The sequence below is a fragment of the Sarcophilus harrisii genome, chromosome 3 (assembly GCF_902635505.1).
Source record: "Sarcophilus harrisii chromosome 3, mSarHar1.11, whole genome shotgun sequence".
Classification (NCBI taxonomy): Eukaryota; Metazoa; Chordata; class Mammalia; order Dasyuromorphia; family Dasyuridae; genus Sarcophilus; species Sarcophilus harrisii.
Genome location: NC_045428.1, coordinates 466,234,513 through 466,261,768, shown reverse-complemented (window position 1 = coordinate 466,261,768; position 27,256 = coordinate 466,234,513). Strand labels below are relative to the sequence as shown.

Below are 27,256 nucleotides of genomic sequence, written 5' to 3'. Positions count from 1 at the left end.
AGGACTTTATAGGGTTAGGCTTAGGTCCAAGTCATATCTGAAAAGACTTCCCCTCCCTCTCCCCCCCCTTTTAAGCATCCCTGACAAGTAGTCTTTTAGAGTCTCCTGGAAGGTTTCCAATGGTGGAGAACTCATTACCAAAAATGAAGGACCAACTCATTTGTAAAATGGGGCACATGAAAGTGAGTTTATTATCGACTTAGTTACTCCAGCCTCTCAACCCAGCAGCTGGAGGGAAATGTCAAACCAAGGAGTTTGACATTGCCTGGTCAGGACTCCTGGCTGATGAGTTGAGGGAACCCGTGAATGACCAAACATTTAAAAATTATCTACTGTGTGCCAGGAATTGTGTTAACCAGAAAAGTGAGAGTCTCTGCTTTCAAGATGCTTACCTTGTTTAAACCTGCATAGCTGGTTGATACTCACAGAATAGGCAATCTCTTTTCATATGATTGGTGAATTCCAGGAAGAATGAATTGAAGGAATTTAGCTTGAAATTTAGTCTGTGTAAAATAGACTATACTAGTCAAAGGATAAATAGCATGTCTCATTTCTAACTCTTTCTTTCCCTCTCCTCTTTCCTCCACCCACTTCTTTGTAACAGACCCCTGGTGTGCTTTCCTGACCATTTTGCTGAGTCAAATGACCAGAAACTAAAACCAACCAAACAAAAACTCATGTTTCATATGCTATAAGTTTCATTTTTGCTTAGAGACTGGTTAGTTCTACTTTATTTCCACTAAACTCTTGCCATTCCTTGGCCTAGTCACTTAAGTGATCATAGTCATCTTGGAAAACTTTTGACCTTTCCCTTTTATTTTTTTATTCTGCCTTTGTATTGTTGTCTGCATTTGGAAATTTTCAGTATAATCTCATGCTAATTAGTGTGTCAACTGCCTATCTATTTGGAGGAGTTTGCCTAATTTAGCTTTGTTTATCTCTGTAGATAAGGGCAGCTAGTTGGTGCAATAGATACACAACCTTTGGATTTGGCATCTGGAAGACTCATGAATTCAAATCCAGCTTCAGACACTTAGTAGCTGTGAGAAGCTGGGCAAGTCACTTAACCTTATCTGTATTTGTGAGCTGCAGAAGGAAATGGCAAACCATTCCACTGATAAAAATCCCAAAAATTGGGTCATGAGGAGTCAGCCATGTGTGAACAGCAAACATCTCTCTAGATGAATCTGAATAGATTTTTCTTTCTTGCTTTAAACCTATTAACAATGTTTTGTTCTTCATATTCTGAAATGATGCTATAAGCCCCACTATTTAGTGGAAATGGGAGACAATCAACTGAGAGGGAATTGTGAGGGACTGGGAAAATATTCTTGCATAAAATGTGACTTTAGTTGAGACTTGAAGGAAACCAGTGACTTAATAGAAGAAATAACCCTGAAATACTTTTTCTAGTTCTCTGTGCTAAGTAGTGGAAGGAATATAGCCATGAACTAAAAGCCAGTGAACTAATATGCTTTAATCCTCTATTATCGTGGTTTTTTTTTTTTTTTCTTTCTCAGGTTTTGACTTTTGAGTTCTTTCCAGATCATAATAATTTTAGCAAATCAAGAAATCATTCTCACTATTTTCCCCTGAAGTCCAGCCCTCATTTTTATTTTTGGAGGCAATTGGGGTTAAGTGACTAGCTCAGTGTCACACAGCTAGTAAGTATCTGAATTTGAACTCAGGTCCTCCTGATTCCAAGACCAGTCCTCCATTTACTACCACCTGCTACTCCTGTAGTATCTTCTTTTAAACATCATTCTTTCTGGACTCTCACTAATCTCAATTACTAGTTTGCCAATTTCTCAGCTGTTTCCTGTAGCATCAAAGACTCACAGAGGTAGATCTGGAGATTTCAGAGGCCATCTAGATCAAGCTTGTCATTTAAAACAGACATGTTAGATGGCTTGGCCAAGGTCCCACCCACACATGGCAGGATTTGAAGCCATGTTCTTTACTCTAGAACCACTTTCCAGTTCCTTGAAGCAGAAATTTGACTTTAATTTTTTCTCTATATTCTGTAACTTATTGTTGGTTATTTTTCACTAAACTCCAAAACAGAAAGCCAGATTGAGGGCTAATCTTAGAGCTTTATGTCTTGCATCTGACCCATTAGCTGTGTGGCCCAGGGCCAGGTACTTTACTCCTCTGTTCCCTGGGCTGTAGACTATGGTTATAGAGAGGTAATGTGCCTTTCTGAGTTGTGAGGAAATCACAGGAGTCCCTCCCTCTTCCCACCTTCCCAGCTCTTAGCTCTACCCTGAAACAGCTGCTATAAAGTCATCTAAAAGCTTCAACAGCAAAAGGAGCAGAGTAAATGTCGAGAATGGGAACAAAAAGTGTTTTTTAGAACTATGAGTTGCCAGACGAAGAACAAAGAAGGGGTAAGACTGCTTAGAGTAGATAGAGATGACTGAGGTTGAAGAGAAGACCTATTTATTCTCTCTTGGTTGCCACCTGTATATTAGGGACATCACTTACACATTCTTTTAAGCCTGTTGTGCTGGCTGGCTTGCACTTAGCATCTTTCCGTTGCTTGTACCCTTTCAGAATCATAAGCTATTCCTGTGAATGATATGTATTGAGTAAATGTCAGTTTTTTAGCATATGGCAGACAGATGGTACATTGAGAGTCAGGAAGACCCCCTTGCAAATGTGGCCTCATAATACTTACCAATCATGGGATCCTGAGTAAGTCCATTAATTTCTTTTTATCTCAGTTTCCTTTAATTAATAGCATCTGTCTTCCAGAATTTTTGTGAGGCTCAAATGAGTTCCACAATCTCTGGACCATGTAACAATTTAGTCATTTTTCTGGTTATGTCTGACTCTTCATGACGCCATTTGGGGTTTTTTGAGGATCTGCAGCAAGCAGGATCAAGTGACGTGCCTAGGGTCACAGAGTTTTAGCAAGTAACTAAAGCTGGATTTGAACTTAGAAAGATGAGTCTTTTTGACTCCAGGCCTGGCATTTTATCCAATTTGTCCCAGAAGTAGGTGCTATGTAAATGTTACCTTCCTCATTATTGTTCCTTTAAACCATTTCTTTATAATACTTTATGATTCTTAAAAATTATTTGTATTTCATTCTTTTGCTTTAATATATTGGTTTGTCTTTTTCTTTGTAGCTTATTTTGTTTTCCTCCAAAAGACTAGGAAATGAATTTTGGTTTTTAGCCTCTTCTGTTTAAAAACCTTTTACTTCACCATTTACTTTCCTTCAGTTGTAGCTGGCCAGAGCTTTTCTTTGAAATCTTTTAACCTAAAGTCCTAGTATTTTTCTCTTCTAAGTTCTACAGAGATCCATTAATGTTTTAGAACTTGTATTGTGATGATGGGATCCTTGGTGCCCTTTAACTTGACTTTTCATCAGACTGATTCAATTGTGAGGGACTATTTTGTTCCTGGGTTGGTTGGTTTCAGAGATTTCTCCCAAATATTTGGAGTCCCCTTACCCCCACTCCCTTACCCTTGTATTTTATGTGATCAGATATATAGTCTGTAAAGGTGATGAACTTTTTTGTTTAACTCCAGAATTTGAAAATTTAGATTCTGGGAGAAATGTTTTAATGTACATCTAAATTTTGGGAATGTAGACTTCACTGAATCCAGAGGCAGAATTGGTTCAATATCTCAGCATCCTGAAAATTTAAAAGCAAAGCTGGCTTAAAAGATGAAAAAATAAATTCTAATGTTGTGATCATTCTAATTCATACTAATCTAAATCACACTAATTCAGCATGAAGGCAGGGAAAAGTACAAAGGGGAAGGTTACTAAAATTTAAAGAAATGAATGTGGCTACATAAGGAATTCATTGATGAGCTTCATTTTTTAAAAAGACAGTGTACAGTAGAGGAGCTCAGTATGGATTACTAAGGACAGGTAACCAAAGAACCATCTAGTCCTTGAATTGCATCTGGCTAAAAATCAAAAGGAGTTTGTTTGAAATAGATGCTAGGAGCAAAAACAAAGGGCTTTTGAAAAGCCTATTAGTGATCAGAGGAAGATAAAGAAAGGGATTGAACATCTCAGGGTAGATGGAAAACTAGTAATAGTTATGGAAGTAGAACAGAATCATTCCATTCAACTCCTCTTGTGCCTCTCCCCTCTTTCCCATTCCACCTCCCCCTCTCACCCCAGTTACTAAGGACAATGAATCCAGGCAGGAGAGTGTAGCCAAAAAAAAGTGGGGGGGGATACAGATTGGAAAGTACAGACCCCGTAAAAAGCAAAACAAAACTCCTCTCTTCCCTCAATGAATTCAAGTTCTCTGACTCCAATAAAAGCTGGAAATGTGACCATGCATAAGTCTCTGTCTGATTTGATGACTTCAGGAGAATGGAAGGATTGGAATTAGAAAGATGTCAGGATTTTTATGAGGAGGGAAGAAGACAATTGTCTTGTCCTATATCCTGTGAGCTCCATAATGTTAATTCTGGGAGAAGATCCAGAACAGATTACTGAAGCGATATTTTGTAAATCCTTAGAAAAGGAGCTGATAATTACAGGAAACCAGCATGAGTTCATTTAGTATAAATCTGGCCATACTTTATTTCCTTTGAGTGAACTCTTAATACCTATCTATTAAATCAATTGATCAGTAAACATATTTTAAGCACCTGCTTTGTACCAGGAACTATGCTAAGCACCTGCCTGTATTACCAGTATGCAGTCTAACTTGGAAGGCAACATGCAAACAAATATATACAAAGCAGACTATGAAAAGGATTAATAAGAAACAATTAACAGGGAAGGCACTAGAATTAAGAGGAGTTAGGAAAGATTTCCTGTAATTGGACAGTTACTAGGCTGTTTTAGAGACATAATATATCTGAATTCCAGCAAGGCTTTTAACCATGTTTCATGGTGTCTTAGTAACTAGATTGGAGGGATGCAAATTGCATGATAACATAATTAAGTCAATTGAGAACTGGTCAAAGAGTTGAGCTTCCCTCCATGGACATCTTCAAGAAGAGGATGGCTGATGTCGATCTCGAACAGAGTGATATGTGGCTCTGTCCTTGGCCCGTTTCTGGTCAGTATTTTTATTTATAACTTGAATGAAGACATAGCTGGCTTATAAAATTTGCAGATGACCTGAGTAGGGAAAGAGAAGCTGATAGTTTGGGTGACAATAAAGATTAAAAAACATTTTGACAGAATGAAACTGGACTGAAACTAATAAGGTGAAATCAAAGAGGAATAAACAAGTTCTGGAGTTCACAGTCAGTTGCAAATATATGTAGACATGTATACAATTTATTTATATACACTCACACACATATATATTTATAAGCATTCATGTATGTCTTTATATATCTATATGTATATATCTTGTCTATCAGGGGACATGACTAGAAATTACTTCAAATGGGTTTTTTTAATGGACTTCATGTTCATTTAGCATCATAAATGTGATGAAGCAGCCAACAGAACCAACTTTATCTTAGTTGGTAAGAATATACAGCACTGATTGACAACATTGAGAAAAAAGGATAATGGTAGACCTGTTTTCTTCTTATGTGGTCAGAGCATATCAAGAGTAGTGTATCTGATGCTGTACAATACATTTTAGAAGAAATATTTCACAATCTGGAGTATATTCAAAGGCAGTTGATCAGAATGATAAGACAGCTTGAAATCATGCCTTGTGAAAATTGGATGGAATGAAGGAACTGGAGATATTTTGGGAAAAAATTAATAATAATAATAACAACATCAGTAAATGAGGGGGACCAGAAAGATGGGGTATTAATTGTGATTTCATTGCTGTAGGAAACTTCTTTGAGGAAAGAATTGTTTCTTATCAATTCAAATCTATACCTCTCTACAATGTAAGAATCTTATTGAGTGACCCAAAAAACTGAGAAGTTGATTGACTTGCTTATGGTCACACAGCCAGTATATGTCACAGATATATTCGAACCCAGGTTCACTGTGCCATCTTGATGTCCCTTTTGAGTAGCATTGGAAAGGCAGGCTATGATCATTGGATGTTACAGAAAGATAGAATTTTATGCAGTCATAAATCCTACTAAGGGACCCATATTGTAATCTAACCCTACTTCTGCCCCATTCCCCATTTTACAGATACAAAAGTGGAGGCCCAGAGAGATTAAAGTATCTCATTTGAAGGTACATGGTAGTATTATCAGAGCCAGGGGCTTCCTGATTCCAAGCCTTTTCTACTTCTCCATGAACCCTCTATACCAATCCTGCTGAACTAACTACTCTGACCCCTGAAGTGCTCATTTCCTTTCTGCTAAGGGGTGTGGGGGAGGGAGGGGAGAAGCATTATTCAGTATTCACCATCCGAAGAATCTCTAGACTTTCTTTTTGAAAAAATGATTCATGATATACCAACTTTTGACCTAGATTGTGTCTCAATGTCCTTTCCAAGTGTGAAATTCTGGGAATTTATGAGATGGTTGACTATGGCATTCAGGGATCCCAAAATGGAATAGCCCACGTGGCCATTTATCCTATAATTGGTCCTGATGGCCTCTCACCCATTGAGTTATAGACTAATGTCACTTAATCTGTTTTTTCACACTTATCCATTGCAGGTTCTTTCCTCCCCCCCCCCCATTTTGGGAGGAAATTGATATTTTGAAGCATTATTTTTAGCAGCAGCTTTTTGTGCTGGTTAGCTTGCTCCCTCAAACCAAAAAAAACTCCTAACCCAGTTTCTAATTTGACTTAGAATTGCTTACATGTTAGGGGAAATGCTAATGCAGTATTTATGTGATTTAATATTTAATCAAAAGACTTAATGTTGATACAATAAAATTGGGTTGCCTTCAGAAGAAATAGAATATTTGAGGAGGGAACATGTATATATCTATACATGTGTGCCTGTGCTGGTTGAATGCAGTGGGTAAATGAAACCAGAAAGGTTTGCAGCCAGATGGCTGGGGAGTCAAGACATTAGCAGAAAGATTAGCCTGGTGTTTAATTTGATGTTTCATTTTGTGAAATCACCTACAGAGAAATAAAACATTTACATGTTTATTAATCAGCATTTGCTGGCTTCTGGCATGGAGCCACACATCTCTGGGCCAAACAAGCATACTGAATGAGTAATAATCTCCCATTGTCTGTCCTAATTTATGGATGGATAGACAGAAAAATGTTTGCCATTTCAAGTTGTCCTATTACCTCAAAGCCTTAAACTTTTTCAGTGCTTTTATCCCTGCCAGTATCACCAAGACCTAATAGATTTTAGAGAAATGGATTGAATGGGGGGAGGGGAGAATCTGTTGTGGATTGCTGATTTTTTTCAGGTGTTGTGATTCGATTGAATTAAGACAAATCATTATGGGGATGTTGATTCCTTTGACTGTGAACTTAAATTGTTTTTCTGTCAGTTTCAGGAGAATATGCTTAGTAGGATGGAAGCACTTTGAGAATAGTGACTTTTTCCTTTTGACTTCTGTCCCTAAGAGAGGCAGAGGGGTTTGCTGTGTAGGATTGAGCTACCCTCATAGCCAGGGCTCAGATTCTGCCATCAGCCCCTCCTAATAGTGAGACTCTGGACAGATCACTTAACCAATTCATTGTTCTAGGAAACTTACTCAGAGAAGGTGCTGACCCATATTGGTAGCAGGAGTTTCTTTCCTGGGGATTTTCCCATACTGTGAAGTACAGCTCTTGTCCCTCTCTTTATCCCCAGGACCTAGCATGGTGCTTGGCACTCAACAGTAGAAATTTAGTAAATGCTTATGAAATTGAATCAAAAAGTTGAAATAGGCCATGGAAAAAAAGCCATCACCTTTGGACTTCAATTTTCAGGCTTGGAACATTAGAGCTGGAAAGCAACCTGAAGGCTACCCAGTCTGGTCCCCTCCCCACCCCCCCTTCCCATTTTACAGACAAGGAAACAAAAGAAAGAGAAGTTAAGTGAATTGGTTTTATGGTCAGGCAGAGCCCTGGGATGCCCAGACTTGGGACTTCCTCCATACAAAGTTGTTTTGAAAAGATAACTATTACTTTGTCAGTTCTTAAGAACTCTTCTTGCTGTTCTGAATGGAAAAAATTTTTTGGCAAAACTGCTAGTTGCTTTTTTTGGAGCTCTGATATTAGAGAATTGGAGGAGCGACTATTTTAGTATAGCAGAAACACAGCGCTGACCTCACAGGGTTTTCTCAGAAGGATTATTTAGGTTTTCTTTTAGACTTGAACACAAAACAGCTGAGGCAGAGAATGAGCTAGTGAGAGCTACAGAATTGAGGAGACCACAAATTAAAAGATAATTTAGTCAAATTAAAGCCAAAACCTTGTGAGGGGTGAGGATGGGAGGGGGATGCATTGTAGCTCAGCCATTGCTAAGAAAGCTGTGGAGACTGGCCTGGGGAAAGGGATTGAGGTTTGTATCTGGCAACTTGCTGCCACTTTTTCTTCCCCCCTTTCCAATCTGCTCCCAGCCTGTAAGCTGAGAGCCTTAGCTTCTGGTCTGGAAGCAGTAGGAAAAGAAGGGCTGGGGCCCTCTGGGCTGATAAGCTTGGTGGGGACTGATTTCAAAGAGCAGGAATCATCCAGCAGTGCAGCCATCATGGAGCTGGAGCTTCCTGTGAGAGGGTGTGCTTAGTCTTGAGCTCTGGTTTGCTGACCAGAATATGAACCAGGTCACACCTTGGACAAATCAGACAATGTCATTGTACCTTGGTTTCCATCTTCAATGAGGTGGCGTGGTGGATAGAGAGCTGGGCCTGGAGTCAGGGAAACCCATATTCCTGAGTTCAAATCTGGAGTTAGACATTTACAAGCTGTGTGACCCTGGCCAAGTCACTTAACTCTGCTTCACATCCTTGTCTGTAAAAAATGAACATGGGAAGGAAATGGCAAACCACCCCAGTATCTCTACCAAGAAAACTCCAAAGTGAGGGGTGATGAAGAATGGCCACAAAACAACTCGGCAACAACATTCCATCGTTTATAAAAGGGTACCTTTGTATTTGATGATCCAGTTCTAAATTTTTATACTTCCAAACTGTAAGTTGATTTATTTCTTCATTTTTATTTTTTGTTTGGTCCTGCAATGTCCTTATGTAATTAATTCCTTGATGTGGAAACTCTTTTCATCAAGCAGAACAATTATAACATAGCTCATCTAGCCTTAGAGAGTGATTTGACCACAACTTCATAGTTGGTAGGTGGCAAAGGCAAGGTTTGAATCCAGGACTTCTGGATTCCAAGATTAGCCTTCTAAACACCCTACCATGTTGCCTCAATACAAAGAAACAAATTTAAGTTCCATTGAGCTGACTTTACCCATTTCTCCTTCGCTAGGGCATAACTCCAATCTTACAGCCAGTCTAAAATGCCTAGTAGCCAATAGAAACCCGACCACAGTCCTGAAACCAGATGTCTACACCAGATGCTACTGAACAAATATCTTCAACTTACTTCCTGACTGAATACTTAATCTTTGGCATGTATTTCTCATTTCCTCTGCAAGGGGATTTTAGCCTTGTCCTCTATATGGTGACGTTGCTAAAAGAGTTATCTGTTTATAAATACATTTTTCAAGTTATCTTTAGTTTTTAAGTCACACCCTATCTTTCCCACATAGCTTTCTTTGCTTCTGTTGGAGCCTTTGTGGCCAATGGCCCCAGACTGTAGTGAAAGCCACCTAAGAGTCAAGTTTTTAAGAGACAGAGGTGAGAAAGAACTTTCTCAGACTAGGAGACAGCCAGTACACAAGTACAGAGAAGAGATGGGGGTATTGTGTATAGAGAAGGCTGGTTTGACTAGATTGTAGAGTGTATAAAGGGGAGTAATCAGACTGGAAACATGTACATGACTAAATGCAGTTTCAAAAGGGAGGAAATGCTTATAACTTGGAAGAGTAGGGAAGATCTAATGGAGGAAAGGGCATCTGAATTATCCTGCAGAAGGAAGCTAGGGATTAAATGAGGTGGAGATAAGGAGAGAGTGAATTCTAGATATAAAACACTGTTGAATGTCAGATGAATATTGTGTTGCAGGTGGGGGAGTTAACAGGCTAGTTTGACAAGAAAGGAGTATGTAAAGAAGAATATAAGAAATAAGACTGCAAAGGTAGGTGAAAACAGATTATGGAAGGCTTTAAATCAGGCTAAGGATTTTATATTCTGTCCTAAAGGCATAAGAAACCTTTGCATATATTTGATTTGGGGAGGAGAGAGGAAAAGGGTGACATAGTTAGATCTGTGTTTTAGGAGTATCAATTTACCAACTGTGTGGAAGATGGATTGGGGAGAAGAATAAAGTGAAAGCACAGAAGAGACCACCTACCTGTTCTTAATCTTTTTTGGGCCATTGAATGGATCCTTTTTGGCAATCTGGTAAAGTCTTTTAGCCTCTTCTCAACATATTTTTAAATGCATTTTTTAAACATAGCATTTCAAAAGAAATCAAATCTATTGAAATAGTTGGCAGTTTTTTTTTTTTTTTTTTTTTTTTGTATTAAAGTTCATGGACCCTAAGATGATAACTCTTGCAATAATTTCATATGGGAGGCGATACAAGTTCAAATAAGGATAGTAGTTGTGAGTGTACTAGACGGAATGGAGGAGGGTGAGATTGTAGAATGGTAAGGTCAAGTACACTTATCAGATAATTGTATTTAGGGTTTGAGAAGAGAGTGGATTAGGACTTCACAGTGCAAACCTGTGTGATTGAAGGGACCATAGTACATCGGTAAAAATGGGGAAACTTGCAGGAGAAACATAAGAGTTCGTTTTGGACATGTATTGGAGATGCCTAAATGTCATCCAGGTGAAGATGTCTAGTAGATAGTGGCCATTCTTTAACCCTCCCCCAATTGTTAGCACTCCTCTAAGCCCTTAACTCCTATTAATTACTTTGTATAAATTTTGTATTTTTTTATCTGTGTTTATGTTGTTTCCCTCCCAGCAGAACATAAACTTGAGAACAAAGACTCTTGCAACTCCAGTACTTCTCCAAGTTCTGGGAGAAAGTAAGCTGTTGTTCAGTCATTCAGTTGTGTGCTATTCTTTGTGACCTCATGGACCATAGCATGCCAGGCTTTTCTATCCTCCACTATCTCTCAAAGTCTGCCCAAGTTCATATTCATTATTTCCATGACAATATCTATCAGTCTCATCCTCTGTTGTCCCCTTTTCCTTTTGTCTTCAGTTTTTCCCAATATCAGGATCTTTTCCAATGAGTCCTGTATTCTCATTATATGGCCTAAGTATTTAAGCTTTAGATTCAGTACTTGACCTTCACAGAATATATGCTAAAAAGGTATCTGATGAATTAAGTTAAATTGAATTGAATTAATATGAGACTGAAAGTCATGGGAGAGATTAGGTCTATATAAATAGATTTTTTTAATAAATGATTTTTATATTAAATTTAATAAACATCCTCTAAAATAAGCATTTGCATATACAAAATTGAACAGAAAAATGATTATATATAAGACTGGGAATCTTTATTATGTATGACTTGATTTTCTTTTTAAATAGAAATTTAACATGCAGTTTTCAAAGCTATCCTGCTTGTCTGTGATCCCTTTTAGTCTTCCTTAAATTCTCTTCTCTGTATTTTAAGAACATGTTTCAGTTTCTTTTTGACAACCAATTCCTATTTCCTCGCTCTTCCCCATCTTCCCCTCCTCTCTTAAAATTGAAGAAAAAAATTAAAACAAAACCTGTTACTAAATGCAAGAGTCCAGAAAAAAAAATCTGCATTGTTTGTGTCTTGAAGGTCTTATTCTATACTTTACCTCTCTGATAGGAGATTTATAATATGCTTCCTCATCAATATTCTAGAATCACACTTGGTCATGGCATCTTATGGTTTTCAAAGGTTGGTGTTGTTATTGTGTAAATCATTCTGGTTCTGCTCACTTCACTCTGCATCCATTCAGACAAATCTTTCCAGGTTTTCTTGAAGCCATCCCCTTCATTAATTTTTATATCACGTAGTATTTTATTCATTCCATTCAGCTGTTCCTCCATTAGATATCTCTTCAGTTTCCAGTCTTTACCACCATGAAAAGAGCCATCATAAATATTTTCGTGCTAATGCATCTTTTTATTCTTTCTCTGATCTCTTTGGGAGTATGCACCACTAGTGGTTTCTGTCTACATAGATTTGAGAGTCATCTACATAGAGAGCTCTTCTGACTGAGAGATGCTGTAATTCTTTGAGGTGATCTTTGAATCCATGAGAGCCGATGAGTGTCTTTTAGGGAGTCATGTCTAGTGCGACTTTTATTGTTCCTGTTGGCCCATTCTAGGGGCCATTCTGGGGAATAGATAAGAAGGAAGAATCTCTCAGGAAACTCTGTATTCATTGAATTAGACTCCCAAACCACTATTTCAGCATGAGTTCTATACAGACTCAGAGAAGGAGGCACTCATTTCATATAAGCTGATTTGAACAGCAATCCCCTTTTATGACAAACTCAACAGCTTCTACTTCATGATATTTCTCCAATGAGAGGAGAATCCCCTACTTCCCAAGCCAACTCATTCCATTTTGGGACAGTTCTGTTAGACGTTTTTTAGGGATCTGAAATCTGCCTCACTACAGCTCCATCCCATGGGTCCTTGTTCTGCTCTTTGTAGTCACATAGAACAGCAACTGCCAGTTTCTAATTGGAGGCAGCTCATTCTTATGATAATGGCATGCATGTAGCTGGAAAGTCAAGTCATCAGGCACTACTACAACTACATTCAAGACACTAATCTATGAGCTGGTGATTCAAAGAAAGGCAGAAAAACAGTTCCTGCTCTTAAGGAGCTCACATTCCCAAAACAGAACCATTTCCATTGGATGATAAGTGGGTTCAGTAGTAGTTTCACCCTGGGACTTTTGTCTTGGTGTTACCAATTGCACACCTTGTCCTCCCCCTAAGGTCAGCATGATTTCAACTTTTGTATAAATCTGGTCTCATTGCTTCTGAATTCTTTTATATTTTCCTACTACTTGTACAATTAAAAACTCATCAGGCCCTCACCCATTACATAGCACACCCTCTCCACTAGACCCCCGCACCTCCTTAGGAGGTATGAGCTCACAATTTGATGACAAATAGGTGCTATGTCCTTGCTTCAGAATTTTTAATTCTGAGGGGCCTCCCAGTGGTCACCATTCTGTGGGTTAGCAAAATAGGTGTGTTTTGTGTTTTTTTTTTTTTTTTTCTTTTTTTGCTACAGTTATTCTGGGTTTCAAACAAAAGCAGTTACAAAAAATGAAGTATTATGCATCCAACTGTGTTTTCTTCTTTATAATTCACGTCGTGGTACATAAGAAGCTAAGGAAGATGAATATTGGGATTGCTTTCTTTCTAGAGCAAGGATCCTTAACCTTTTTTGGTCATGGATCCCTTTGGATGCTGGTCTGATGAGATCTATGGACTCCTTCTTGGAATAATGTTGTTGTTGTTTTCCTTTAAATAATTGGAGGAAATGCTAAATTTCAGTTACTGGTTAGTGAAAAATAAAGATATAATTTTTTTCTCCTGTCCAAATTTTCAGTCCCTGAAATCTATCTATAGATCCCTTTGGGAGTTTGTGGACTACAGGTTGAGGATTTACTATACTATAAGATCAGAAATGCTTCGGGATTGGGGGGAGGGGGTAATATGTAAAGGGAGAACATTCTCTTAGATATGGACATCTTCCTCTTTTTTCTGGTGATAATTTCTCTCTCTAGTCTACTCAAATTCAGTCTTTTCTATTCTGGAGACCTGTATCTTTGCCTGGAATTCTTGCTAGAAGTGACAGTTTACTGTCTTTCTGGTTTATTTTGTTGTTTTTTATGTTTTTTTTTTTTTTAAAGGTTCCTATCTTGCCTAGGCTGGAAATATAGTTACTCACAGACTTAATCTGATTACTTTTCAGCATGATGGCTTTAACCTGCTCAGTTTTCAACTTGTGTGGGTTTGCTTTTCCTTTGGCAACTTGGTGGCTCCCCACTATGGGAGCATTTTAAAACAAACTTCTCAGCCAGCAATGGGGGAACTATGCAGGGGAGACAGCTCAGAACAGTAAGGCATTAATAGGTCATACCCATAATCTCAGCTACCAAGAAAGCTGAGGGGGAGGATCCTCTGCACTAGCTCCTTCAAACACACAAGTGTCTTGCCTATTTCACTACATTTACTTATTTCACCAGCTTTGAAAACTGACTCTCAAAACTGGGCATAGAGCCCCCATTGCTTGCTGAGAAATTTCTTTTAAGATGCTGCAGTTTTCATAAAAGGGGCATCTAGGATAGAGTGGATAGAGTGCCAGGCTTGAAGTTGCAAAGGCTCAGCTAGCCTCACACACTTACTAGCTGTGTGACCTTAGGCAAGTCACTTAATCCTATTTGCTTCAGTTTCCTTATCTGTAAAATGAGCTAGAGAAGGAGGTAGTAAAGGACTCTTTGTGTCTTTGCCTAGAAAACCCCAAGTGGGGTCATAAAGAGTAGGGCATGACTGAAAAATGACTAAGTTTTACTGAAACAGTATGAGACTTTAAAAATATCCCTTTCTTAGAACTATGTCAAATAAATTATTCTTTTTTTTTTAATTGTCCTGACCATTTGTAGGCCACTTTTTCTTCTCAAAGAATGAAAATTTTTATTGTCAGCCCAAGGAAAATATAGATGATATATGTGGTCATGGGCCATTCCAAAGTTAACTAAATTACTCATTTAGTGTAATAGAAAATCCCTAACCTAAGAGGCCAGATTTTAGGTGTGGAAAAAAAATGCTAGATCTGGAGTCATGGGAGCTGGGTTAAAATCCTTTCAGAATTTGTAGGCAAGGCACTCACTCCTTCCTAAGACTCAAATGCTTCTTCTTTCAAATGAGTTGGTTTCAGTTAAATGACCTGAATTCATTCTAACTTTAAATCTATAATTCTAAGCCTTTTTATAACTTTGTTACTTGACCATATTGGACTTCAGTATCCTTTTGTTAAATAATGAGACACTTTAGATCATCTCTTGTATTCCTTCAAGATCTAATTTTCTTATGATTATATATATGACTTTTAAATTATTTGTATGTAGGATCATAGATTTAAATCTGTAAAAGACTTCAGAGATTATTGAGGTCAGTGGGTTCAATACCTTCATTTTACAGATGTTAGAAGAGAGACAGAGACAAAATGACTTTCAAGAGTCACATGCCTAGTGAATTTTAGGTGGAATTTGGACCCAGGTGTTTCTGACTTCAAACTTAATATCCTTCCATACTGCATATAAGCTTTCCATATGTGTTTTTGTTCATGCTTTTCATTTTATCTCCTAATTTAAAAAAAAAATAGGGAATCAAACTTTTCCTTGAGTTTCAACTGCTTTTGTCTCCTTTCTTTTCAAAAGGATCACAATATAGTCATTTACAGAACTTTTTTCCTGATTTATATAGGTGAAATCATTAATATAGGCAAAAGAAGTTATAGGAATTGACCTGCCTATTTCCTAAAGCCATGAGACCAGGGGCTTTGTTTCATCTGTACCTTGTATCTCTCCCTAATGCTCAGCACAGAAATCTACAGAGCTAATAAACACTTTTAATATGCGGCTTTTTAATTGAATTTTTAGGAGTACAGATTTCTTTCTTTGTTTGCCACTGTGAGGTCTGCTACTAGCTACATTATTCATTCTGCAAGAATGCTCAGACTTTGGGCTCTGTATAATTACAAAGGTGTTCCACATCTACCTTGTCCCTCAGGATGATTTGTCATACCTTTCAGGAAGCACAGGTGTGACTTAAGTATTAGGGGGCTGACCCTGGCCTTAATTTGCTTTCCTGAAAAAGCAAATAATCTTCTTCACTCCAGATTTTCTCCCCTTTATTTTTGTTAGGGCAATTTAAATGCAAGAGAATTTAATTAGTTTACATTTATGTCATGCTGCCTTATTTTGCTATAAACTAAAAGACAACCAACAGGAATTTGATAAGCCTAATCTATCTCTGTCTAAAATTCTCTACCCCACCCTTCTTCTCTGTCTAAATAATTGCAAATGGGTTGCATCAATCAAGGCAGAAGATACTAGTGCTTTACTGCTATTTAGAATTCTTTAGTAAAATTTAGTAATAAAAAAAAAAGGCACAGCTTTTAACTAGAAAACAGATGTTGTATCACATTTTGATTTGTCCACTGCTGGGAAATAAGAAAAAATGCTAAAGACCCGCAGTTCCCTCTATTTCAGAAAAAAAAAGCAGCAGCTTTTCCACCACCAACCCAATCCCCATTTTGGTCATTTCTATTCTTCCTGATTCCATCCCAGAGCAATAGATTATTGAGTAATATTCCTTCCTCATACTTTTTCTTTTTGCTCTTCTTAGCCATAAGGAATTATAGAGCCTGCTAAGAGAATTGGTTCATTCTAAGAGTAGGTTCCATATACAAATTTATCCTAGCTCATCTTTGGAGAAACAGTGATAGAGTGGAATGGGTTGGGTATAGGAATGGGGGTCAGAAGACTTAACTTAAGGCTGCAACTTGTCTGACCCTAAACAAATATCAGGGTCTCAGTTTCCTTTTCTGCTAAATGAGGGGGCTGGGCTAAATGAATTCTAACATACTACAACTCTATCTTCCCTCTTGCCCTCCAAGCAGGACAGCCCTCTAGAAATATAAAGGGTTAGGTTTTAGGTCCAAAAAACACAGAATTTCTACTGGGAGTCTTAGGAAATGTCAGCATTCAGAAGGTGATAAGCCCGCAGATGGTACTTTTGATTTGGATAGATCCCTTTGCACACTTTATTTCTGCCGTTTTGATGTAGTGCAAACACCAGCTCATTGGCAAAGTTATTGTTTTTTTCCTAATTCCCAACCAGTATCTGCACTACTGAAGATTACCATAGAAACAGTCCTTAATGTTGTGTTGCACCTGCTGGGTGTCAGGCATTCCCTTAGAAGGGATTCGTCATTCCATCACTTAGGATGTCTATTTTTCAGTGTCAGTTGGGAAATCATTGCCAGGGCAGGATGTAGTGACCTTCACTCTGACTCCTAGCAACCTCCTGAGACCATGATGCAACACTGGGTACCTGGACCAGAGTATAGCTAGGGAGAGTTAAAAAACAACAACAACAACATGTAGACCCAGAGCTAAGAGAGACATGAAGTGATTTAAGGCTCTTAAGATGATTGAATCTTTAATGGAAGGTTGAGAGAAGCTCAGTTTCTTCTTTGCTACTCCTCTATGCTCCCCCATTCTTTCCCTATGCTTCTCCTTCTCTTACTTCCATCCCCTGGCATCAACATTTCAGAGCTTCTAGGGGCTCAGAGATTAACATATCTTCTTGCAGGAACCTAAGGGCTTTATGGACCTAGATCAGGGTGTAGTATAGTCTTCTTAAGTCAGGAGGCAGCCCAAGGTAGGGAAAAGGGCATCCTAGATTTGGGAATCAGGACTGAGTTTGAACCCCAGCCTCTTATTAGAACTGTGTAATCTTGGGCAAATCAGTTCACCCCTCAGCTTTGTGTAAAATGAGAATAGCTGCCTCTTTCACAGGTTGTCATGACCAGAGAAGACCATATATATAGGAAAAATACTTTGTAGTGATCAATACAGGGAGGGAACTACTATGTATATTCACTCTGTCTTTAATGTCATTTAGTATATGTTCAATATAGAGTTTCATTTTAGGGCATTAATTACAGTTTGTGACTGGACTAAATCATTCCATGATTCAGTATGTGATCTTGAAATATCTCTTGTTAGGCTCTGTGTTGCTTAAGTAATCTTTTTTTGTGACTAAGTAAACTTTTATGTGTTCTCCCCACTCTCACCCCATCTACTTTTTCTTTCTCTAGGCTCTGCTTTGATCTGAGCCTTTTATCTTATTTTTTTCTGGGTTTTCACTTAGGATTTGTATATTGTTTCATTCCTCATTAATTTATAAACTCCTTTAGGGCAGGAATTATGTACATTATATTTGTTTAGTTGAATTTGGAAGCAATGGATTATAGTTTCCTGGGCCTGCTGATCACATCCCTTCTCTCTGGGACAATGTTAGGGATTCCTAAAGCAGACACAGGCTCCTGGGGTACAGGCTGAGAGTGTCCATTGTCTTAATGGTTAACAGGTCCGGAATTAACCAAACTTACTATCCACTGACCATACTACTCTTTAAGTTCTTGAGTACCTCTGAAGAACACCTGATTCCCAAGATGCCACCTTGCAGATACTTCTGTTCCTTGAAAAGTAATTGAGATGTTAACAATGGTTTCAACATCTCTGTCTACTGCTCCTACCAACTTTCAGGTTACATATGAGATGATATGCTGTAGCTACCATTGTGTTGGTCCCGAAGAAGTAAGCTGAGTTTCTTCTCTCTGTATATAGAAAGAATAGACATAATTTGTTATGGTTCCTTTCTTCACATTTAGAAACTGGTACATTTTCATATAAGAGAAACATCATGATCTATTAGAGTGAGCACTGACTTGACAATCAGGAGAACTAGTTTTATTTTTGCTTTAATTAATAGTGTGACTTTGGACAAAGCATTTCCTCTTTTCTTTCCTCATCTCTAAAAGAAGGTTGGATTAAATGGTTTTTAAGGTGTCCTTCAGTTTTTCATCATCCTTTGATTCTATTGTGAATCTCCAGAGTAACTATCCTAGACATGAGAGCTCATGTCTAGAAGCTCGACTGTCCCAATCAATGAGACCTCATTTGGCCAGGCCATACTCTTCACTAGAGCCATGTTTTGACCTATTACCTTGGCTTTCTTCCTTGGCTCCCCATCTCCTTCTACCTCTTTATCTCTACCATAATCAAATCAGTGCTACCATTGCTTTTGGAAGGGAAACATCTGTCTATTGTCTACTGCCTTATGTTTCCATTAAGTATCTCAGTAACTTTGCAGAACAAAATTCCCTTCCCTGATCACCACTCTATTCCATATGTTGCCTTCTCTTATAAGAAAGTAAGTTTTTTAAGGGCAGGGACCATCTCGCTTTTTTATTTTTACTCGTACTCTTAGCACTTAATATAGTGTCTGGCACATAGTTTAAATCCATAATAAATCTTCCTTCTTATCCACATTACATAGATCTTGTAATATAAATCCTACTTATCATTTAGAACCTGGTGGTTCGAGTTCCTCTTTCACTGAATTTTCTTTTCCTGGCTGCCCCAGCATTCCATGATCTCCACTTTCACTGAACTTCTGTGATGTTTTTTTGTCTTCATGATTCACTTGCTATTTAGTGTCTACATACCAGCTTTGCAGATTTTCGCAACTAGTTGATAGGTTGATAGGCCCAGCCCATGCCTAATAGAATTCCCTCTTTGCCTCTTTTTCTTTCTTTTTTTGGGGTGTTCCCTTATTTCTGAATCTGTCCTCCTGCCTCCTGCATATATTTCTTTTCTTATACCTTTCAAACTCACCCTGAATTTCAGTTGCCTCCTTATTATTAAAAAGGGATCACCAAGCTTTGCCCCTGTCTTTAAAGGCCATCTTCAAGTTGTGCTTCTGGTTGGACTTTCCCCTTAGTGGAATGGCTTGGAAAGGGTTCTAGTACAGGTTTTATGACTGAGAATAGGATGAAAAATGCAGGAAAAACTATGGGGTTGTGCCCTTGCCCTCTTTCCCTTTTGCAGAATTCACTTCATACTTAAGCATGTCATGTTTGTGTGTTGTGATAAGTACTGGGCTTATAAAGATAGAAGTGAAGTAGTCTTAACCTTTACAGATCTTACTGGGGACCAGTTTCCTGAATACTGTATAGACATAGATAAATTAAATTGAGGGAATCATGAGGTGGAAGAGAGGAGAGGTCCAAGAGAGGCTCCGGATGGAGCTCCACAAGGGGCACTTGGGCTGAGACTCGAAAGAAGCAAAGGATTCTAAGTGGCTTAAATGAGGAGGGGGACACATTCTAGGCATGGATTTTATGAGGGTACAGAAATGGGAGATGGACTGCCATGTTCAGGGAACAAGAAGTAGGTTGGTTTACCTAGAACATAAAATAAGATGATAGGATTAGTCTGGAAACTAGGTTGAAGCAAGATTATGGCAAGTTTAAAATAGTAGGCTGTGTATGAGTTGTTAGGTTGGTAATGTGAAGAGCCCTGGATTTGATGTTAGAAGGTCTGGGTTTACAATCCTGTCATTTATTATCTATGTTAGTCACTTCTCCTCTAGGCTTAAATGTCTTCATGTATTATAAATAAGGACTGTAAATTGGATGATCTCTAAAATCCCTTCCAACTCCCAAATCCTACAATTTTTCCCTGGTTTTTTTTTTTTTTTTTTTGCTCTTCATTGCATATATTTTTACATGCTTATTTACATTATTTCTTTTGTCATGCTTATGGCACAGTAAGAACACTTGTGTGCTGTAATGAATAGAGGCTCTGGTAAAAGAGTGTGAGAAAGGATCATGAAAATTTAGTTTAAAATCTGCCTCTGATACTGGGTAAGATGTTTAGCCTTTCAGTGGGCCAGACAGCTACAATAATCACAAATCTAGATACTCTCTCTAATCTCCCCCCTCCAAAAAAAGAAAAAAGTCACAATAAGTGTTACGGCTTCCATTCAAATCTTACTTCATTCTGGTGAATTTGGGTTCTTGAAAGTCATGCTCTTGGGATACATGCAGGTAGGTAGAGGTTTTGGCAAGCTTGAAAGCAAGCCTTTAAATGTGTGGGTTTTGTTATTTGAGGATCATTTTAGTTAAGTTAAAATAGGCTTTTTACCACATTAGCTGCATGGATGATTTTTTTAGGGGCACAAAAATTCTTTCAAGACCATTCGCTAAGTTCAAAGGATCATTGATATGGATATATGATCTTGGAGATCATTGAGTCCAACCTTCCTCATTTTGCATATGGGGAAATTGGTATTAGAGTGAACCAAGTATGTTAGTGCCTTGTCCAGTCACAGAGCTAGTAGCTAAGGGAGGAGTAAAACTCAAGTCTTCAAGACTATAAATCCATTTCTCTATGTATTGCTCTACCCTGAAAATTACAGAAGGGCTATTGCCTGAATTGATGAGGTGACTTCTTATACTTAGTAATATTCCATCCCATATACTTCAGGGATCTTTAATCCCCCTTGATTCCTCTGTATCTTAGACTGCCTTCAAGAACATTGTCTTCCACAGGTGATGTGACTAAAAATGTCCATCTCCCTTTGACCTATCTGGTACTGAATCTCTCCAAAATTAGCAATGCTAGTCCTTTACCATTAGATATGTATTCCTTAACTGGGTGCACAATCAAAAGCTTTATGGCTCGATAGGATCGGTCCAAACTAGTGCCTCTCTCCATTCTGTGATGAGGGGGAACATCACTAGAACAACATTAATGTGCCACAATTTATTCATCTATTCCCCTATTCTTAAATATAGAAGTTTTTTCTTCCTCCCATTTTTTCACCATCATAAAAATAGCAACTATGACTATTTTTGTGTAGAAAGGAGCAAAGGTAAACCAATTTTGAAAGCATCATTAAGGCTCTCTTCTGACTTTTTTCATTTTCATGTGAATTCTGACAAATTTGATTCCTTAGCAGTGTCTTCTGACTTGGAAGATAGGGTTGAGGAGGAAGAAGGGAGGAAGAGGTGATGCTGTAGAACCATCATTCCTTTTTGCTCTAGTTTTTATCAACAAGACAAATCTTTTTGGAGTATGCTTGTCCACAGCAGCATAAGTGAAAGGCTGTTTAAGACAAAAACAGCTGAGCACACAGAATCATAAGGGAAACAATTTCATCTCTTCTTGAAATATTTTCTGAATGCGATTATGCTTTTCTTCTTTCCTCTTCTGCCATCTTTCTTCCAACTTCCCTATTTCAGGAGTATTTTCAAACTATCTGATTTGATTCTTCCATCATCTTATCCGTGTTGATATCTTGGGATTATCTATCAGTTCATTCATCAGTACAGATTGTAACTCATCCATATCTTCTCAATCCTTTGTGATTTTTAATCTATTCTTTTTCATAGATTCTCTACAGAGGTTACATATATTCCATGGTTATTAGTATAATTCTGCAGTTGAACCTCTGTCCTTATTAAATGACTGATCAGCCTCCGTTGTTGATTACACATTTTTTTCATTGATAGTCCTTATTTCACATTTTGACTACAAGATCATCATTGGAAATGTATCTATTATGCTTGTGTCCACCATGCTTTTTGAGTTGCCTCAAGTTGCCACTTGAGGGACCTACAATTTTGATTTTCTGGAGATTCAAATGTTCCAAATTCTGCATCATGGTTAGGATGGGAAAAGACTGCTAAATTTAGTTATTTCTATTATATTCATGTGAACTCAAACGGACTTGTTGTTTTTCCTTTAAATGGTTTAAATTATTAATAGGATTATTATTTTTTCTAAGTTGTTATTTTGTTTTTACATCATTTTAACTTCTGGGTATATTCATTCTTACTCATCCTGTCAGAGAGATATGACAAAAGAGAAAAAAAGAAAGCAGTTCAGAACTAACATATCAGTCATGTCTGACATTATATGCCTTGTTCCATACCCATAGTCCTCTAAATCTACAAGGAAGGTGATTCCTCATCTCTTTGGGGACCATATTTGATCAATATATCTTCATGGCACTTAGTTTCAAAAAAATTTTTTTTAAATAGACATTATGCACTATAGGGTGTCTTGCTAAAGCAGCAAAAGATGTGACTAAGACTTATCAATCAAAAAGCATTTCAGTACAAATATAAATAAATAAAAGATGGTTAAGGGGAAAAGATATTAGCAGTTTGGGGGATTGGGGAAAACTTCCTGTAGAAGATTGTGGTCCTTAAGCTATGTCTTGAAGAAAGAGAGATATTTTAATATATTAAGGTGAGAAAAGGGATTCATTCTAAACTTAAAAGATGATCAGCACAAATGTATGGAGATGAGAGATAAAGCATTATGTATGAGAAACAGAGAGTAGGACAGTTCAGCCAAATCGCAGAATGTGGAACTGCGAGTACTATACAATACGATTTAGAAATATGTTGAGATCAGGTTGAGACATTTATATTTTGCTCTACAAATAATAGGGAACTAAGGAGTTTATTGAATAGGAAAATGGCATAGTCAGATTTACACATAAGAAAAATCACTGATATCTGTATGGATAAGAGTTTTGTCCTTGTCATGAGGGACACTGTTCATAGTCTATAGAAGAGCTAATTTAGGCATAAAAATACCTACAGTACAAAAGTATGCAAATAAATGCCAAATTAGTTTTATTTCTATTTGGATATTTTTACTTAATTTAATATTATATATTTACATTTAATATTATGCATCTATACATTTAACCCAGAATTGATAGGTGCAATTTATAAATAAAACATGAAAATACTAGGTACTCTGCTTTTTTCTTTTTTTAAATAGTATTATATCTTTCCAAATACATGTGAAAATAGTTTTCAACATTCACCTCTACACAACCTTGTGTTCTCCCCTCTCCCCAAGACAACAGACAATTCAATATGGGACAAACACAAGCAGTTTTAAACTTATTTCCATATTTGTCATGCTACACACACACACACACACACACACACACACACACACACACACACAAATCAAAAGGGAAAAAAAATACAAGGAAGGAAAAAACAAGCAAACAAACAACAAAAAAGGTGAAAATACTATGTTTTGATCCACATTCAGTCTCCCTAGTTCTCTTTCAGCATGTAAATGGCAGCTTCCATCCTAAGTCTATTAGAATTACCTTGTATCGCTTCAAATATATCACAGTTGAACATCACATAATTTTGTTGTTACTGTGTACAATAATCTCCTGCTTCTGCTCATTTCACTCAGTATCAGTTCATATAAATCTTTCTAGGTTTATCTGAAATCAGCTTGTTCATCATTTCTTATAGAATAATAATATTCCATTACTTTCATATACCATAATTTATTCAGCCATTCCCAATTCCTTGCAACTACAAAAAGGGCTGTTACAAATGTTTTTGCCCACATGGGTCTTCCCCCTTTTTTATCATCTCTTTATGATACAGTAATTACTCAATTTTCAAGTTTTCCCCATCTTCTTTCTCACACATCCTGGAAATCCTTCTGATTCCCCATTGTGGTCCATGCGTGATTTTAGCTGACAGGATCACCCTAGCTAAATTTGAAAGCCCATTACCAGAAGTTAGATGGCTAAGTAAGGAATATTGTAGCCAAATGCGAATGACCCTTGGTCTTGTGCAGCTTTCTTAGTGTTGGTTACAGATACATGGGAAAGGTAGCCAGGGGTACTAAGGATCACTCAGTTCTTAGAAATTGCAAGCATTGTTAGCCTCCTTCATGTGTGATTTTTGTGTTACAACATGGCACACTAATGGAGGAATGAAACCATGTCCCTAAAAATGGTTGATCCTAATGAAAGCAGAAGACATAATTACAGCTAAAAGAAAAGAAAACTCAGGTTCCCCTTGAAGAAGGGAACCCACGTTTTGGTGGTTTTAGCACGCTTCCAGGGACAGGAAAAATCGTGGAAGGCACAATTGGTTAGTCCTCCTTGTACACACGCCTAGTGTAAGCCAGCATACCAACATGAAAATAAACTGAAACTTAGGCACTAACATCAATTGTACAAAATAAGAAAATTGAACAGGGTAGCTGGGTGGGCCAGTGGGTAGAACACCAGACTTGGAACCAGTAAGACTCATCTTCATGAATTCAAATCCAGCCTCAGACGCTAGCTGTGTGAACTGGGCAAGTCACTTAAGCCTGTTTTCCTTATCTGTAAAATGAGCTGAAGAAGGAAATAGTGAACTACACCAATCCATCTTTACCAAGAAAACCCCAGATGAGTGACAAAGAGGTAGTCATGAGGTAGTTGACCAACAACAGAAAAAGAGAAACAGGAAATCAAATCTGTGTCTGAGGAGTTCAGTAAGAAGGTGGGCACAGGGGAGGATAGTGAAACTGATGGGGGGAAATGCAAGTTAGTCCAAGAAAAGAAAAAAGCCAAAATCTTGTGGAGTTCTCAGAAGACCCAAGCCATGTATATCATAAGTACTTTCTTCCAGAAGAGAATTGGAAAGTACTGGTCTTGGAGAACACCAAGCCATCCAGTATAATAAAAAGATTGCTGTGATTGGAACCCTCATTCTGCCATGTCATGAAATCTTGGGCACATCATTTAAGGTCATTAGGTTCAGTTTTCTCATCTGTAGAATGAGAGGGTGGAATTCCTTGGATCTCTAAGGTTCCTGATCTTTGCTCTGTGATCTGTGTGTCCTGGGAGTCAATTTATGGGGCAGATGGGCACAAGAATTGTGAAGAACAAATAGCCCTGGAGGAACTATAGGTACAGCTTGTTATTGTTTGTCCCTCATTCTGGAACAATGTCATCACACAGGGAGGTGATGCTGTGCCATGCAAATAATTTGGATTTAAGTGAGGGAGAGCTGTGCACAGTGATCAAGGCTCATTTTCTCCTGGAGCCATCTGGGTCCAGTGGCAAGATAGATCCAAACAACTGCAAATGGCCCTGGATGCAGTGGAAGATTTTGGCCTTTTTAAGCTGAAGTCTTTAACAGGTCTTAGTTTAACTGAGGCACTTTCTATGATTTAGGCTAAGAAAGGAGGTAGGGAATGGCCTTTTTAATCTAGTTTTTAAAAAAATCAGTCTGGTAGGAAAAGACCCTCAGGGTTCCTGAGCAAAAGAGAAACAATTGACATTTATATTCACCTAGTCTAATAGTTTCAGCTGTTATAAATGAATGGAACACTGGATAGATGATTTCATGAGTCTCAACAACCATGGAAGTCAGTTTATCTAGAAATACCATCTTGGGTTCTGGACATTTTCCAGAAAAGGGTGGGCAGTAATAGTTTTGAAACATTTGTCTTCCTTACTCCTACTCTCTGGTGTCCTAGCAGACAATGTTCTCAGTTTATACTCTAGGATAGGGAACCTCTGGAGGAAATTTAAACTAAAATTTTCTTATAGGAGAGCTTCTGTACACAAAAGTATTTGTAGATAGTAGTTTTCCCAGGATATGATTAATCTACCATGGTTCCTTAATCTACTCTCTCTCATCTAAGAGAATCTCAGGAATGTTTTAGAGGCTCATCCTAAGAAACATCCTTTAGATCCCAGCTTCTTAAATTGTGGTTCATGATGCTATATGTAACTGAATGTGGAAGTTGCAAAATTATGATTTATTGTCAGTAGATGTTTGATTGTATGCCCATTTTAATTCCTTTATGCAATTAAGAAATTCTGCTTTCGCTATGCTGACTTTAGAACTTTCAGTCAATGACTGTTTATTAAGAGCTTTTATTGTGCCAGTTACTGTGCTAAGTGCTGGGGATACAAAGAAAAAAATAAACTTATATTTGTTTCCTTCAGCAGCTCCTATTCTGACATGGGTGGGGATTGGGGTATGGGGCAGAAACAATATACAAGCAACCATGTACATACGAGAGAGGTACAAGTTAAATTTCAAACATAACTATAGGAAGTGTGATATAGGTTCTTCAACCTCAAGTCACTTATAATGAGCATACCAGATGAAGACCATTTGAGTTACACTGTACTGATCCTGCTAATAGGTCTTATACCAAAGATGAAATCTCTTTGAGGAGAGGGAAAAAACCCACAAATTTATCCTAATAATTACACAAAATTATCATATATCAAAAAATGTTTACTTTGAAAGGGTTTTTTATTTTACATTTCTTTCAAAGATGCTTTCCTCATTTTTATCATTTCTGTTTCCCTTGTATTTGTCACAAAAAGAGCAATTATGATAAAAATGAGTGGAACTAGGAACATAGTAAAATGCAGCACTGTGGTTTTATACAAGCCTGCAATGGAGGTGGGGTAGCATAACCCATATTTGGATTAAGTATATATCAAAAAGTGCCAGTTGACGTAGTACTAATTATAATTATGTAAGCACACAAGAAGTCACAGAGTAGAAGTGATATGAATTGGGTAAAGCTTGAAATAAAACACAGAAGCATGGTAGTTGCACCACATTAATACCATTCTGCCCCCTTCTACCACCATCTTCCATTGCTGTGTATAAGCATGAGCTTATTGAATTGAATTGAACTGAGCTGATTGCTAATGAAGATATGGGATTTCAAACTTCCTGAAAATAAGGAATGTTTTAACCAGAAATTAAACTACGTTGCTTTCCAAGGTCTCTGTGCACAATAGGTGCTAAATAAATGTTTGTTGAATTTGTCTTTGAAGAAAAAGAGATTTTAAATGAGGATCAATTGGGAATTGCCCTTGAAAAATCTTGGAAGCAGTAAATGAAAGGGAGGGTTCAGCCAGGTGGTATGGTG

General features: G+C 37.7%; 1 protein-coding gene and 1 long non-coding RNA gene across 3 annotated transcripts in view; one reads left to right on the top strand and one right to left on the bottom strand.

The window, feature by feature from the left end:
• The window catches only part of SMCO4 (single-pass membrane protein with coiled-coil domains 4), a 92,243-nt gene that overhangs the window by 36,590 nt on the left and 28,397 nt on the right, over positions 1-27,256 (top strand). The gene's annotated exons all lie outside the window — the stretch shown is intronic.
• LOC116422499 overlaps positions 15,108-27,256 on the bottom strand; it is a 39,448-nt gene continuing 27,299 nt past the window's right edge. For both annotated transcript variants that reach the window (XR_004233180.1, XR_004233181.1), the window contains one exon: positions 15,108-18,300. This is a non-coding gene — a long non-coding RNA (uncharacterized LOC116422499). The remainder of the gene's footprint in view (positions 18,301-27,256) is intronic.